Genomic DNA, 14,728 nt, shown 5'->3' on the forward strand with positions numbered 1-14,728 from the left:
TTTTGGAGTAAAATTGTGAAGTAATTTCTCTTTCTCCTGCTGCTGCTCCCCCCCCCCCATCTTGTATTTTCCCCATGCTTTGTGTATTTGATCTGAGATGGTAGACTTAACCATTTTAATCTGTGTAGACCCTGTGTGCCATAAAACTTGGGTTGATCACTGTTAACTTGTATATTTAATACATTAACGTTAACTAATTGTTTCTATGCCTCTTGTCATTCTGACTGCACACAAGTGTGCACTCTGTCTTGCATGTTGCTTTTAACTCAACTAGCCCTTTATCTGCTATTATACATGGATTCCAATGTTTTGTTGCAAAACCCTGATCAGCACAGAACAGCTGGAATTCTCTGAAATGGCAATTTGCAGACTGTTGCATTTTTAACAATTTCTATGATGTGGGTCCTTTTATTAATCTGACCAATTTTCATGGTGTGGAGAAATTATTTATGATGTAATATCTGAACTGTAAGATAAAAAGCTGAATGAGATTCATGATTTTTTTCACACTTTTACATTGCTTTATATTAAATGGGGGGGAATAGCATTTAAAAAAAAGGTTCAAAAACTGTTAGCAGTACAGAAACAGCTTATTCAACTTGGTAGTTTCTATTCTACTATTTGTGTTTCAAACCAGCCTCTTCCCATTTATTGTAGTTGCTTCCATCTCTTTCCCCACCCACCCTCTGCTGCCTGTTTGCCCCTTGTATTATAACTGTGCTATTTGCTTAACTGTGTGGTACCTAAATTCCATATTGTGAGATTATATGAACACCAAATGTGAGTGGGAGTAGCCATTCACACTTGAACCAGCTGTGCCATTCCGTAAACTCGTGGCTAATCCGATCCTGGTCTTGGCTCCACCTTCCTGCCTGGTCCCATAACTCTCTATTTCTGTCGCAGTCCAAAATCTAGCTGTCGTGGCTACATTTTTCTTTCTGACCTGTACAATGAACCATGCCTTTGGCTGGCTGAGATATTTTCAGATTAAAGCTCTTGCATACATGCTCATAATGCATTTTGCCATCTGCTATAGACTATTTCCAGATAATATTTCAATCAGCAGCTTTCCTTAACTTGAAGTGCCCCAAGATCTTGAGTAATTGGGCATAAGTTACCATGAATCAAGGGGGAGAATTTGGAATGGGGTCACTGCAAAGCCATGACTTCTAGTGGTGGAGCAAAGGAAGTGGGGAGTGCAGAAGGGGCAGGAATTGTAAAGGAAACTTGGTTCCTGGAGGATTTACTTCAAATCAAAGGGCTGCACTTCAAATCAGGGTAATCCTGATTTTTAAGGTTGGGAGCTGTGCTCTGTATTAACAATTGCAGTTCTGTATGCTGCAGTTATTGGTACCTTGCTTCTGTGTCTGGAACCCACTCTAGTCTAACCTTGGTTTGGAACCAAACTGAAATTTCTGATGGTAACTGATCTGAATGTTTTATTTCAGAACAGAATGTTTTATTTCATACTTCCTTGCAACATAGGAGGAGGCTGTGTGGCCTATTGAGTCTTTTTTGGGGGGGGGGGGTGGGCAGCATGGTAGTGTAGCAGTTAGCATAACACTATTGCAGCACCAGTGATCTGGGTTCAATCTGCAGCTGTCTGTAGGGAGTTTGTATGTTCTTCCTGCGTCTGTGTGGGTTTCCTCTGGGTGCTCACATTTCCTACCACATTCCAAAGACCTCCAGGTTAGGAGCTGTGGGCATGCAATGTTGGCGTCGGAAGAGTGGCGACACTTGCGGGCTGCCCCAGCACATGGACATATTTCATTCTATGTTTTGATGAACCTGTGACCAATAAACAAATGTCTTATCTATGCCAGCTCAGAGTAATCACATTTCCCTGTTATTTCTCCATGTAACCTGTTCACTCCACATTCCCATTAACTCTTCCCCAGATTCATCCACTTGGCCACATGCTAGGGGCAACTTGTGTTGGAGAGAATACAGATAGCACCCCAAGTTAGGCTTAAACCCAGGTCACTGAGGCTGTGAGGCAACAACACTGCCAGCTACACCACTAAACTGCAGTTTCCTTGTGAGTCACTTGCTTCCAGTGATTTCTCTTTGCTTTCTGTATTAGGAACTTTTTAAATGGTGGGAGAAGAGAATCTTTTAGATTATTGAACTGGTGAAAAATATGTAACTGATTGCAAATCGTACCTCAAGATATATCAACCTGTTGTCAATTCAGCTGTTTTTTTTGTTGTACCTTGAGTGCTTGAGAAATGTTGTCCAGTATTCTACTCCTATCTACACTGTGTGTGATTTATTTTTTTAACTTGATTTACCCATGTATCAATGAAAGAGTTACTAACTTGTTTACTGTTTTGACTCTAATGGGCATTGGTTGTCTCAGCATAGCCCAATGAAGAACACATTTATGAAACTCCTTTTCAACTCCTTTTGAAATGCAGGAGCACAGTAGCTAAGTTGTGCACAGCAATGCCCTGTTAACAGTAGTGTGATCATGGAATTGTAGAACTGGTTACAATACAGAAGGAGATCATTTGATCCATGCTGGCTCCACCAGAGCATCTCTTGCTTTATCCACCAGCCTTTGCCTCCATGGCCAATCTCCATGGCCTTGCAAGTTTTTCTGCACTATATTTAGCCAATATCTTGAAGTCCACAATGGAACCTCCCTCCATCGCATTTGCAATCTCCATGGCCTTGCAAGTTTTTCTGCACTATATTTAGCCAATATCTTGAAGTCCACAATGGAACCTCCCTCCATCGCATTTGCAAACAATGTGAAAAGAACAGCCTGTCACTATCCATTATGTCCAGACCCCTCATTTTGTATATTCCCTGCTCCAATGAAAACAGTCTCAACATTTCCATTCTATCCTTAACTATAGTTTTGCCTCTTCCTCAAATCTCCTAATGCCTTCACATCCTCAAGTGTGACCCTAGAATTTAACATTTGAGGCTGACCTACTTTGTAAAAGTTCAGTGTGACTTCTCTACTTTAATATGCTATGAAACATATAATTCTGGGCTTACCATAACTTGTGAATTGCTTGCTTAACATGCCCTGCCATTTCTAATAGTTTGTGTATCCATACCTGCAGGTTTCCCTGTTCCCTGTACATTTTGTATTTTATATTGCCTCTTCTATTAATCCCATTAAGATGCATCACCTTGCAGATCTCAGCATGTATCTACCCATTCTATCTGTTTGTATCCTACTGCAGTCAATCATTAACCCCTTCACAGTTCATAATACTGTTGAGATTTGTCATCTGCAAATTTAGGAATTGTGGCTTGCACTCCAGAATCCAGATCATTAATATAGATTATTATTTAAAGAGTGCAATTGCTCCAACACCAACCTCTGGCATATTGAACCATTTGTTCCTCCAGTGCTAAACAAAACAACCACTCAGTGCTATCTTCTATCTGTTACTTAACCATCATTGGCCATGCTATCAATGTCCCTTTTACCCCATGTGTTTCAACTTTACTGAACCTGTATATGGCACCTTGTCTAAAGGCTTCTGGAAGTCCCTGCAGATCAAATTGACTGCATGAGTACAGATGGGTGCTTGATTTTTGGGGTGGATGGGGGAGTGGGACTGAAGGGCCTGTTTGAGCTGCATGACTTCATAACCTTTTAACAGTATCTGTCACTGTTTTGAAAATGAAGTTAAATTATTCAAAATTGATAATGACCAGATGTTACTCAAGGGTAAATTCTAGCCTAGAAACTGTTTATTTCAAGTAGTCACATGGGAAGTTTTGTCTCCATTTGATGGCTTCTATCCTTTATCCTAAAAGATGGTGTCCTCTGTCTGTGGGTCATTGCATGTCAGGGTAGGTTAGTGCATGTTCTCTGGAATAGGACTTGAACATACAACCTTTTTGAGTTGGATTTCAGTGCAACCACTGCATCTCAGCTGATATTCAATTTTTATTTTGCCTTTTTTCCTTTAAAAGTTAATCTTGGGAATGCCTGTGGTGTTGGGTAAACTATTTCCTTTAATACTGTATTGTTGATGGGATTGGAGATTCAAGGCACTACTTGAGTATTTCTTTAAAGTAGAATCTTTTCTTTTTAATGCTGAATGGGAAGTTATTCCAACTGACTTAAAATCGTGCAATTCAAATTGAAGGGTTTCTCCTTAAACAATTTTTTCTTCTCTAATCAATTGCCTATTTAAAAAGCTGTTACTCATTGCGGAGCAGTAGGCTTCTTGATGCATTTGAACTGGGTGAATGGGTACAATTCACAGAAAGATGCTGGGAATATTTCATTACTATTTCTTAGATGTGTAATGTGAACTCTTGACATAAAGCACCATTTTTGTTCATGTATTTAATTAAATGCTAAGCATCAAAGGCCTGTGCTGTTGCTTATTTTGCTGACTAGGAAATGTGGGTGAACCAAATCCACTAAATGTCTCTTTGAGAAGGAACATTGGTTATTGAGGAATAAATGTTTGCTATGGTCTCTTTCCCTACTACTGAGAATGGTAAAGTGAGTTGTATTGCTTCACAAGGATGCGGGGAATGTAGGAGCAGAAGTCGACCACTTCCACCTGTTCCCTCAAGCCTGCTCCACCATTCGGTATGATCATGGCTGATCTATCCCATGCCTCCTCTTTTTGGTGCCAGCTTCCCATGGCCTCTAATTCTGTTGTTTTTTACTTCTATCAAAAACTTTTCTACCTCCACCTTTTAATAACGTAGCTTCCAAGACCCTCTATGATAGGGTAGAGAAACCAGAGATTTGCTATCCTCTGAAAAGGGGTGGGGGGGGATTCTCTGCACCTTGGTTTTAAAGATTGGCCCTTTGACACTGGGGAATGTTTGAAAGATGCTAGTTATTTGCTACAGAATGCCAACCTGGATTATGTATGCAAGTCATGGTTTTGTGGGCCATGAACCTTGTGATTTTTGAGTAAGATTACGGCCAATTGAGCCAGGATGCCACTTGAGATTCGGCAGTGTCTGTCTATTAAGCTTAATACAGAATGTGGTGTGCAATCTCCTGTTTGCTATAGGGGAAGGGCCATTAACTGAAAAAGACACATCCAAGGAGAGCCCTTTTTGACAGTCTTGAATGCAGCATTTGAAAAGTTGAGGACAATCATATTTGGTCGTTAAGGAATGCTTCAGTGTATGTATTTAATCAAAAATTTGAGGGCTTCAGGGCAAGAGCAGAAGTTGGACTATCAGGTGTCCTTTTTTCAAAATGGTCACTTCTGTGCAGATTCATTTGAAGAACTTTTTTGCTATTTCCCTTTTCCATATTTCCCTTTTCCATGTGATTCTGTTCCTGAAGACTAGGAGCAATTGAACTGTAGATGCTGCAAGTTGCTTGAGTCTGGTCTCTTGAGTTGCTGACTTTGTTCAGTATGGTAATTGGAGTACTACAGTTGGCTTGCCTGAATTGGCTCAAATGTGGGCCAAACCTTGTATTTATGATTTAATGTGTTATCCCTGAAATTGTGGCAAACAAAAATCACATCTAACTTGAAGATTGCGGGGGGGGGGGGGAAGAAAAGGTGATGGGGATGTTTCTCTTGTTGTCTTGGTGGAGCAGCCAGCATAATCAAGACCCCACCCACCCAGGACATTCTCTCTTCTCCCCTCTTCCATTGGGTAGAAGCTACAGGAGCCTGAGGGCATGTACCACCAGACTTAAGGACAGCTTCTATCCTACTGTGATAAGACTATCGAACAGTTCCCTTAAACAATGAGATGGACTCTGACCTCACGATCTACCTTGTGACGTTGCACCTTATTGCACTGTACTTTCTTTCTAGCTGTGACACTTTACTCTGTACTGTTGTTGTTTTTAACCTGTACTACATCAATGGACTCTGTACTGACTTAATGTAACTGCACTGTGTAATGAATTGACCTGTACGATCTGTTTGTAAGACAAGCTTTTCACTGTACCTCAGTATGTGACAGTAATCAATCTTGTAGAATTTCATCCTACCTAATATTCTGCATTTCTAAAATCTTTCCATTGTCCTTGCACTCTTCCATGAGTGAACTTTGTTCTTCCTGTGGCATGCCACCAATATTTTATTGAAATAGTACATAGCTGTCACATTGAAGTTTGATGTTAGAATGGTTAGTTGGAAGTTTTGAAAGTGACCCTTTTTATTCTTACTGGCCATTGGGTAACTGGCAGCCTTGCTGTGTCTCTTCTGCCCAGGTCGTCTTATGCTGAGATCTGTGCTGCTTTCTGATGTTCTTGAAGTGACTCTTGGTATTCCTATTCCTTTCCTGGCCCTGACTTTTCTCCCACCTCAATTTGAGTCTGGATCCTTTTAATGTTACAGGACCTATCCCTTTATGGGATTTGCATAAATGAGACTGACATTACTCAGATTTTAAAGAGAAACTCCTAATTATAAAAGCCAGCCTGTGTCATTTTTATTTTGCTTATTAAAATGTTTATACATGTCTATCAATTTGCTTTTCTACCTCAAGCCCCTGGATTTGGTTGATAAATCAATTTTTTAAATGCTGGAAATCTGGTCTAAAAGCAGAAAATGGTGGAAATTCTCAATGGTTCAGGGGCAGTATTAATGAGAAACAGTTAATGTTTTGGCTCAAAGACCCTTTAGAACCTTAAATGCATTTGCTGCTTCTCATTCCACAGGTGCTGCTTGACATGTTGACCATTTTCTGCTTTTATGCCCTTTTTACTTTCCTGCAGCTAGTTGCTGTCTTTTTCAATCCCAACACTGGTTTCATCTTGGATGTTGAGTTGAAAGTTGGCTTGCCTCTTAGTCACTGAGGCAGAAGGTTGATATGGATTGCTGCTTCTCCACATACTTGAATATATAATCTCAACCAATAAACAACAATGGTGAGTTAATCCTGTTCTTTATGGGTAACAAAATAAGTGTTTCTTTTAGGCTTGGTATATTGTGTTATACATATCTTACTGCTGTATATTTTTTTGAAAAAAAATTCTATGGTAGCACGAGTTCTGAGCAATGTTGATCCCTCAACTAACAGCAGTGCAAAATGAATTTTTCTCATTTTTCTTTGAGACATGCTGTGAACATGTCCTATGTGTTTTTAGTAGGTAGAAGGTTGGCATAATGCTGATGTGAACATTTTTTAAGTTTTGGGAAAAATGCTGTTATTATCCATGCATGTCTATCTTCTGTGGAATTCTTGTTTCTCGTCTCTTGGCATATTGTGTTGTACAGATTTCTTTCCTGCAGCTCATTTTAGCACATGTATACGTGTCACTATTTTTCTTGTGACTTTACCAGCTGCTGCTTGCTGTAGTTTCTGTGTTTATTTTAGTTATGCAATTACCCATTCTTCGTGTTTCACTTTTCTATGATTGGCTTAAAATTGACCTGCTGCTTTGCATTCCTCCAGTTGACGTAAGTTTTCAAATCTGTTCTATTTCTGCCCCTACTCCTGAATTGTGGCTTGCTCGCCTGCACTTTTTTTTGGAGCCTGACTTGAGAATACACCACGATCTCACGTTTGGCACCAGGTTGTAGATTGGCTTCTTGTAGGTGTAGATGTCTGCCCAGGCATAAAGAGATCTGGTCCCAACACCTGTTGCTTTGCCAAGAGTCAACACTTTACTTTCAACGATTGTTTTTGGATCCTACTGTATTCCTTAACCCCCTTCAGCCCTTGCATTTCTTTGGTCTCCCATTGATTACAGTGATCTTCCCAGTCTGTTCCTTTGTTCCTGTTTTTTTTCTCTTTCCATCCTATTATTAGCTGCCTTGATCCCAAATTCCTGTTCTTTCTATTATATCACTCCCCTTTAGACAATTGCTCCTTTATAGAAATTCCTTTAAACCTGATCTGTGGCTTAGTGTCAAATCTCTTGACCGATAACACTCCTGTGAGTCACCTTGGTTTTACTTTTATTATAGAGACTATATAAATGCAAGTTGGCTTTGTAAATGTAGGCTGCTGGTACTGTGAATGTTCTAATAATATCCAAATAAGTGGGTTTATTCTTGGTTGAGTAGTAATAAGATTTCATTAAAAGTATTACAAAAATACAAACCTATCCAGTGTTGTAAATTGGTTTCATATGCAATCTTGTAATTCAACCTAGTTAACTTAACCATTCATTCCATTGTGAAGAGCATTAGATCTCACTGATCCATTGCACGAGCTAAATGCTTCTGTTAAACGATGTGTTTCTTAAATTTGAAAGAAGAATTTTTTTTACAGCCCTTTTATTCTTCCCCCGTCTCTTCTATAGAAGCAAAGTCTTCATTCTTTTCTGTTACGCAGGCAGAAAATAGCCATGTCCACTTGCCATTTTACCCCCTAATCTCCCTCCCTCCTGAATTTCTTTGAACATGAGTATTTAATCTGATGTCCACTTGCCAAAATCTTAACTGTTGAATATGCTCTTCCTTGCTGCATTTGACATTTTATAAATAAAATTACACTTAAGTTGGGGCAAGGAAGGTAATATTTTAATGTACAGTAAAACACCAATCCAGCTCACTTGGTACCCTGCTGAGCTGGCAGACTTTCCCTATTATTAGATGTTACTAATACCTCAACACTTAAAAAATTTTTAGACATCACATGGTATAACATTGTGTTCCAGTGAGTTAGAAGCTGGTGTGGGACCTGGGGCCTTAGTGAGTTCAGTAGTCTGCATTTGTAGAAGTATTATCTATTCATTCAGTCTTCTCTAAAATTTCCACTCACTTCTCCCTAGCCTCTCCTATTTAATATCCCTGCAGCTTGCAACCTTCCCCCTCCTATTTCTAATCACATAGTTGTGTGTTAGTCTATTATGTCCATAAATATTCCTAGTGGGGACATGTGTAAGTTGTGTTAAATGAAGCATAGCTTTAATCAAATGTCCTGTGGTCAGCAGCAACTTTGTGGCATATTCATAGTTATGTTTAAGTGTGTGTTTATTTTAAATGGTTGATGAGGCAGCTGTTTTGCATAGTAACCTGGGGCTTCTAGTCTAATCCATTTGTGTAAGGGTTATTGTGGCCTGACTTCAGTGCTGTCAGTAGGTTTTTAAAAGGCAAAGTCTTTGCATAGTTGCATCAAAATTGGCAGCACAGAAACTGTCCAGTTTCCCTAGCCTATGCTCCACACAGCCATCTTCCACTATGCTTCATCCAGCCCTATCCCCATATCTTTCTGTTCCTGCCTTCATAAAAAGATAAGGTGAAAAAAGAATCTGTATTTGAGTTTAGATGACTTGGATGTGCTTTTGATTCAGCCTTTCATTTTTAATTGATTCTGCAATGAAAATCAGTCTGGAACATGAACCTTTTTTGAGTGAGGATTGGACAGTGACTGGTTCTAAAGCTTGACATCTGGCCACTTTGATGCTTGCCAGCAGCAGTAAGACTAAACACAATTGGTATAGGTATCACCTAATTTCGTTGATGATAGCAGCCTGTTTTATCCAGTGATGTATGATTTCTAGAATTGTGATCCTTGTGTATATTGGGTAAGAGCAAATGTTTTCAAAAATGAAAAATCATTCTTCAAAAGCTCCAAGTAGTTCCTCTTTCTTCCCTCCCTTCTCCCCCCCCCCCCCCCTCCCCTCCCCCCCCCCCATTCCACAGACCTCTCATAGCTTGGAGTCTGCTGGTTGAGGACAAGGAAGACCTTGATCTTGTTTATATGCATTGTACTGCTCTGCCTTGATTTGGCAGCTGTGCCTCATGTCAGAACCCTACACACCATTTCTACTAGGGGCTGGGGCTGTGACTGACACAAGCAACTGATTTTAGCTGGTCTTGAGATGATGCTGATTCCTATAGTAGGTTTATAGGAACTGGGGGATCTCCCTGTACAAGATTGACAAGATGAGGCTTTTTTATGTGCGTAAATAAACATTGCCCCTGTACAGATGCTGCATGAATTTTAAAACTAAAGTCTGAGTATATTTTCAGTGCAAGTTGAGCAAAGGATTTTACCTGAGATCTGCTATACTCTTAAAGGCTAGTTTTCCTTTTGTGATTTGGTTATCTGTTTGGAGTAAAAGATGCCCTCCATTAACTATCACTGGTGATGGAGATGCTAAGAGTCTGCAGGTGACTTCAAAGCTATGCTGCCCATCTTGTTCTTTACTAATCCACTCTGCATGCATCAACTCAGTTTCTAGCTAACAATCTGACATTTTAAAATTATTTGCATTTTTGCAATTGTGGCCTGATGCACAGCACTTCACTCCCAATAAGATGCGTGAGCAATATTTGCAAAATACATTTCAGAGGTTGAATGCTAATTAGGATGAAGTGGATGTGCCCTGCTCTTTTATATTGTGGTATTGGCTCCAAGTGTGCAACATTCCATTGGTGTTAAAATGCCAGCCTAGGTTGTGAGTCCCAATTTCTCAGAGCTTGAATCAAAAACATTCTGCCTCAGGAAAGTGTGCTGTCAGTTGTTTAAAGTCTTGACTCCAGTTTCTTTCCTCCCTCAAACCCCTGTCTTGTTCACAAATTCCAAGTGTAGACTTTGTTTTCCTGATGTAATCCTGTTCTTGAGCCATGGCCTTCAATTGCCTGTTTTTATTCAAGTTTGAACAGGTCTGTGCTATTTGCTTTCTGTACACTAATGATCACTTCCATTGTTATCTTATTGACTATCAGTACATCTCTACTGGCAAATGGTCTGTCACTTTGAGTGTTGTTCACTACCACCAGCTTGTGATGGAGGATTGTTTAAACAAAGTTTGGCTCTGGTCTTAAATCACTGGGTGTGACTGTGTCCTGCTTTGCTTTTATCTAAGGAAAACATCAGAAATTTGGGAGATGCTATCTGCTTTCTTTTTTCCGGAAATAAACTAATTTAACTGGAACAATCTATAAAACATTAACCTACACAGATTCATTCTTGCCATGAATGATACTGATGTGTCTTTGCTTACCTCCTACAGGCTGCACTATGCAGGAAGCTTACAACTTGAGTGCATTGCTGTACCTTAAGAATAAATCTTGAAACCTGGATCTAGAAGTCACTTGTAGGATGTTTTGAGTTAGCTTCCCTGAAAACCATTGCCCAATCAGTAAAATAAAATACCACAGTTGATGAAACTGATTTCTGAAGTTATTCCAAAGCACTTGGTTATTGATCTTGTGGGTGTAAAAAAAAACACAACACACCTTGGACAAGTATTGCTGGTGAGTTGAGGAACAGAAGGGGACGGGAGGGGAGTATTGGAAGAGGGGGATGGGGGAACTTGCACTTGGCACTTTCTAGGTTATTATCTTTCCTATGCTGTGGATCAGGAAATGAGGGGAAGATAAGCAGTGACCATTGACCTTTTTTTAAGTGCTTGTTGAAGGACCTTTTAACAGTGTCGTCTTTTCATCCTTTCTTTTTCTTTCTGTGCCCTTCCCTCTCTCCTCTCCTCCCCCCCCCCCCCCCCCCCAAATGTTCAGCTCAGCTGAATTGTCTGAATAATACAAAGGTCTTATTGGGGATATTTTTCCTGCCAGTGACAATAGTTTTGCAACAATCAAGCAGTTTTGGGCCTTCAATGCCTGTTCCTAGGGTGTAATTTTAATAATAATTTTGCATGCTTGGTTTTAATTGGCAATCCCTTGCACATTGTGTATTGAGTCAATACCTAACTTGGACAGAACAAAACCCTGGGAGAGACCCATGAGTCAAACTGAAGGTACACCCTGTAACTAGTAAGGTAGTAAACAAGGCCATAAAACTCTATCAGCTGTTTTTCTTGGCTTGAATGACTAATTGATTTGTCTGAATGCTGACACATTGTCAAAAACAGAACTTTGATGTCTTAGACACTATGTAATGTAGTTCAGCCATTGATTTGGGAATTAAGCTTTCTTGGTGTGCACCCTGGTTGTACTCTGATGCTAAGTGGCCTGACACCAATCCTCCACAGCTGGTGGTATCCATTAAGCCAATGAAACCCATTAATTTTTTCCCTTACTGCAGAAACTTTGTGCAACACTTGATTTGGACAGTCCTTGAAGGAGTTTTTTCACTTGCCTTGGCTATGAATCTGATAAGTTTTGTATTTCTTCAACGTCAGTCAGCTGTGTTTTGTTTTCTTGCTCATTAAGCCAAAAACTTCCCAGTTGTATTCCCACACTGGGATTGAATCCTTTTTACATCCTAATTTTACACCACTCCTTGCCCTATTTTATCGACTTCACAAACCTTGTGGAATTGATTCAATGGGGTTAAAAGATGTGGAGGAGAGCAGATTGCGTATGGACTTCAGTAAAAAGTCATTGCCAAGATAGTGTGGAAAACGGGATTTGGGCAAGACATTAATGAGACTAGATGGAAATGTAGTGGTTAGGATGAAGAAGCTTTTGAGTTGATTTCTTTGGCTATAAGTAGATGCTGCTGTCACAGTAGCTTCTGTTCTAAGGCCACTTTCAGTTTTGGAAAAAGAATTGAAGGGATTTGGGAACTGGGTGAGTAAAATTCTTTGATTGGAACTGTTTTGTGGCTTGAGAGAAACAATTTGAATGGTCTAACTTCTGAATGCATTTCTCTACAACTTGAATCCTGCTTTCTCATAGAACACATAAAATTTCCTTCAATATTCTTTACTGGCCTCTCCAAAATTGCCCCACTTTGCAAGAGCATGCTCCAATCCTCTGCCACACTCTTGAAATTTCCCTGAATGCATCTTTTGGTTAGATTTCTGCCATCCCCACTACAAATGCCCTAAATGAATTCTTGGTAAAGTTGCACTGAACCTATGAATGCTGATTTCCAGTTCTAGCATGGAAATCAAAAATAAAACTGCAGGTGCTGTAAATCTGAAATAGAAAATGCTGCAAGCACTCAGCAGCTTGGGTAGCGTCTCTGGAAAGAGAAATGGTTCAAGTTTTAGGCTGAAGACCCTTCATCAGCCCTGGTATTTCTTGTAACAAACCACAAGCCCCTATCACTCTTTCCCCTGAAAAATTGCTGCTTTCAAAATATCTGCAATCTGGGTCCTAAGATACATTCTGGGTTTCAGAACTTAACCAGAGTTGGATGCCTGTGATCACAGAGTCCCTCCTGCCTGTATTTGCATAATGTTACTCAGCTACTTTTGAGGAGAGAAAATAAGTTCTGTATGCATCCAACTTCTATTAAGTGGCGCTCATGCTGTTTTATTGTGGAGCTTGGTGGTGTAGAGCCCTCCACTTGATTCCCAGTACTAATTCATTTGTGCCCTTTTTGTTGGTGTGGATGTGACCCATTAAAATGGAATTTCTTTTTTTTTTCATTAACTATCAGTAACATCACATTATATAAACAGGATCTCAAATGTTTCTTTAATGCAACCTTTCTTTCCTCTGGACTGCTAACATACCCCTACTTGCATTTTCTGTTGACTCAAATGCCAGGTGCTGTCATTAGCCTTGTCACTGTGGTCCTCTGAATTGCTTGCCTACTCCTTTTTAAAGCATTGAAAACTGTCCTAGGACAATTTTCCCTAATGTACTCTTCAAGAGATGTCCAGCTTGCCCCCAGGATGTGTGAACTACATTTTGGGAACAAAGCTATAAATGCTTAATGCATCAACTTTGAGTATGTAAAACAAATGACCTAGCAAAATAGGTTGGCTGGTGTGGGGCAGTTGAGCTGAGTGGATGGTAACTTGATTACTTCTATGGTCATGCTCCTGGATACAATAATTCATGACTAACATGCTGCTCATTGACTGTTTTCATCACCTCTTGCAGATCAAAAAGCTGGCAGGCTGACGTGGGAAGGCATCCACCTACAGGACGGACTTTCTGGCAACTGACCATTTAGCTGGTGAGTATTGTCTCAAATCCAATTGGAATTGTTAGATTTCTGTTAATGAGTCCTAGCTTTGGACCATGCTATGAGAGGAAATATCTTCTCTACATCTACCCTATTGATCACCTTTACAGTTTGAGCATTACCTCTCGGGTCACTTCTCGGTCTTTTTTGTCAGGAAAGGCTAATGGGTTGTATTCTTTCACTTCTGGTATGGGACTTTTTTTTTCTTTTGCAGTACCTCTGTAATCTTTTGTAACTTTGAAGCTGTCAGCATTATTGTTGTGGTATGACCAAGATTCCATGTCAAACTTTTTTTTTGCCATATCGTTAACTAACTTGTTAATTTCTCATTATCAGCCTACACATAACAGGCATTGTTCCTACAAGCTCCTTTAGCATTTTTCTCCTGATGAAAAATACTGGAATCCATTATTAATGTAATGTCTTGCAATTTTCTAAATATTCTGCCAACAGTCAACATGGTTTCATGTTTCCTATAGTTTTAAGGATGTGATTAAAGGGGAACCAGTAGATGAGGGTATTTGGATTTCCACATAAATGGGTAATAAGGGAGCATAGGGTTGGGGGAGATTGTGTATTAGCTTAAGAGGGAGAGTGGCTCATTTAAGAGAGGGTCACTTTCAGATTGCGGTTTACATGGGGTGCCGCAGGGTTTGGTGCTGGGACCTCAACTATTTACAACCTATGTTGATGACTTGGAGAGATTGAATGTATGAGCCAGATTTGCTGCTGATGCAAAGATAAATGGGTTAGCAAGTTTGAGTGGTACAAAGAGTCTGCGAAAAGATGGATGGATCAAGTGAGTGGACAAGAAGTTGGCAGATGGACTGTAATGTTTGAAAATATGAGATTATGCACTTTGAAAGGAAGAATGAAAAAGCAAATTATTTAGAGGCAAGATTACAAATTCTTGCAATAGCAAGACACCCAGTTTCCTTTGTACAGTAATTGGTGTTTAATTGGGAAGGCCAATGGGATGTTGGTC

At 39.8% G+C, this 14,728-nt stretch overlaps 1 protein-coding gene across 4 annotated transcripts in view; it reads left to right on the forward strand.

The window, feature by feature from the left end:
• Positions 1–14,728, forward strand: part of hdlbpa (high density lipoprotein binding protein a) — a 54,154-nt gene that overhangs the window by 1,331 nt on the left and 38,095 nt on the right. For 2 of the 4 annotated variants that reach the window (XM_052017286.1, XM_052017288.1), the window contains exon 2: positions 13,659–13,734. The gene's annotated coding sequence lies outside the window, so the exon portion shown is untranslated. Of the gene's footprint in view, positions 1–6,679; positions 6,833–10,873; positions 11,118–13,658; positions 13,735–14,728 lie in introns of all 4 variants that reach the window. The other 2 variants (XM_052017287.1, XM_052017285.1) reach the window with 2 other exon arrangements.

Source organism: Pristis pectinata, chromosome 6, assembly GCF_009764475.1.
Source record: "Pristis pectinata isolate sPriPec2 chromosome 6, sPriPec2.1.pri, whole genome shotgun sequence".
Taxonomy (NCBI): domain Eukaryota; kingdom Metazoa; phylum Chordata; class Chondrichthyes; order Rhinopristiformes; family Pristidae; genus Pristis; species Pristis pectinata.